The 2,500-nt window shown below is 57.0% G+C and overlaps 1 non-coding gene across 1 annotated transcript in view; it reads right to left on the bottom strand.

Moving 5' to 3' along the window:
* Positions 1 to 656, bottom strand: part of LOC126149652 (small subunit ribosomal RNA) — a 1,909-nt gene extending 1,253 nt beyond the window's left edge. The window contains exon 1 of the ribosomal RNA XR_007531013.1: positions 1 to 656. This exon is cut by the window's left edge and continues 1,253 nt beyond it. This is a non-coding gene — a ribosomal RNA (small subunit ribosomal RNA).
* Positions 657 to 2,500: the final 1,844 nt, after the last annotated feature.

Raw genomic sequence — 2,500 nt, 5'->3', positions numbered from 1 at the left:
AATCCAACTACGAGCTTTTTAACCGCAACAACTTTAATATACGCTATTGGAGCTGGAATTACCGCGGCTGCTGGCACCAGACTTGCCCTCCAATAGATACTCGTTAAAGGATTTAAAGTGTACTCATTCCGATTACGGGGCCTCGGATGAGTCCCGTATCGTTATTTTTCGTCACTACCTCCCCGTGCCGGGAGTGGGTAATTTGCGCGCCTGCTGCCTTCCTTGGATGTGGTAGCCGTTTCTCAGGCTCCCTCTCCGGAATCGAACCCTGATTCCCCGTTACCCGTTACAACCATGGTAGGCGCAGAACCTACCATCGACAGTTGATAAGGCAGACATTTGAAAGATGCGTCGCCGGTACGAGGACCGTGCGATCAGCCCAAAGTTATTCAGAGTCACCAAGGCAAACGGACCGGACGAGCCGACCGATTGGTTTTGATCTAATAAAAGCGTCCCTTCCATCTCTGGTCGGGACTCTGTTTGCATGTATTAGCTCTAGAATTACCACAGTTATCCAAGTAACGTGGGTACGATCTAAGGAACCATAACTGATTTAATGAGCCATTCGCGGTTTCACCTTAATGCGGCTTGTACTGAGACATGCATGGCTTAATCTTTGAGACAAGCATATGACTACTGGCAGGATCAACCAGGGAGCTGCGTCAACTAGAGCTGAGCAGCCGGCCGCCCGGGAGTGTGTCCCAGGGGCCCGCGCGAACACGCAAGCGTCCGCTCAATTATTCTGCAAACAGGAGGAGGCTGAGCTCCCCTGCACAATACACCTCGAAACCCTCTCAGGTCCCGGCGGCGCGCAGCGCCGTCCTAAGTACTTGGTCGGGTTCGAGAGAGGCGCAATCGCCCGGAGTTAGGCGAGTAGACGCTTTAGGTGCGACCACCCGTGCTCCCAACTGAGCTTGCCGCTGCCGACAGAGGCCCGGGAGCGTGCTGTCGTGGCATTGCCGGCGGGAGACAACACGCGCCACCTACGGTGACCGGCAGCTCCAACGCCAGCGCCACAGAAGGGCAAAGGCCCCACGTGGGTGCCGAAGCGAACTCTCCCAGCACAGCGCACGTGCCAACACGTCTGCACAACTGCGATACAAACCACCAGCGAGAACCGCTGGGGCGACCGAGCAGCAGACGGCGTCGCGGCGCCGAGTGCCGGGCGGCGGCGCATCCTCAACGCACACAGTCCTCAGTCGGACCAGCACACTGCAGATGTCCACCGCGCTTCGCACCGGGCCCGCGAGGACCCACTTTGGCCGCCCGGCGCCGCGCGCAGGGTGCCCCGGCGCGCAGCTGCGCCGCCTGCCGCGTCCGTCGGCCGGCGCGCCTGCCACTGGGCGCCCCCACCAGCCGGCTGTAGCGCGTGCGCCCACGCACCGCGCGGCCAGCACGCCGGGCGGCCCCCCCTCACCGGCCGGGGACGGTCCCACCCAGCCACCGCCGCGTATCGCTTCACACACAGATTTGCCCTTACTGATTTACCTCCAGCAACAACAACCGCACCACAATGGGTTTACCAGTTGTTCATTTGCGTTGCGTCACGTCACCAGCAAACGTAGACGTCCATCCCAGTTTGCAAATGCAACGATTATTGCATACCTGTCTGTTAGGTGTCACGACACACTACGTCTGCCCACATACACGCAACAAAATGTGCACGACTAGAGAACACGTGGGAGGTGGCCCCCTACGTATGCGATGTCCATTACGAGACCGACTGTCAACCAGCATCTGTACCATGTCGCAGATGTGGAACGCGGTGCACCATGCTATCACACTGTGTGAGAAGAGACGACTACGTTTGAATACACGCGCCACTACATCAACAGACGGCTCATGCTGATCGCCATCCAGGGCGTCCGTTACTCCCACACGTCTCTATGGCGTACCACACTGCAATGTAGCTGTTATGGGGAGACGGCACGTGGCTGAGTGCACAACATTTGGACCGTATGGTTCGCTGTTGTTGGGCGCAGTCGTACGGTCACACATGTGCCACAGCGTATCATTCAGTACATACGGACCTATGTGCAGTACAATGTGAGGATTAAGCTTACGATATCAGCGGACAGTGGACACAGGCCGTACCACGACGTAGACTGAGCGCTTCGACATGCGAATGCCAGTGAACAGCTGCGAAGGGCATTGAACACGCAAGCACCTGAACGACCAGCGTGCGAAGGCAGGGTGGAGGGGGGGGGGCGATGTACATCCTGCAGTTGTCCACATTACAGTGTACAGCGGGAGCATGTAAAAAGTAAGCAACACTTGCGAAGTGTTCAACATGAAACGACACACAAGAGGGTGGGCGGTGCGAGTAGCGAACTATATTCAGAGGGTTGTGGTTAGACAACACTAGATTAATGTAACGTGTCATATGCCAATTACAGAGCAGGTTAAGGCACAACGTGGGTTAGGTTAAGGCACAACGTGGGTTAGGTTAAGGCACAACGTGGGTTAGGTTAAGGCACAACGTGGGTTAGGTTAAGGCACA

Source organism: Schistocerca cancellata, unplaced genomic scaffold, assembly GCF_023864275.1.
Source record: "Schistocerca cancellata isolate TAMUIC-IGC-003103 unplaced genomic scaffold, iqSchCanc2.1 HiC_scaffold_940, whole genome shotgun sequence".
Classification (NCBI taxonomy): Eukaryota; Metazoa; Arthropoda; class Insecta; order Orthoptera; family Acrididae; genus Schistocerca; species Schistocerca cancellata.
The sequence above is the reverse complement of the archived record's forward strand: the minus strand, read 5'-3'. Positions and strand labels throughout refer to the sequence as shown.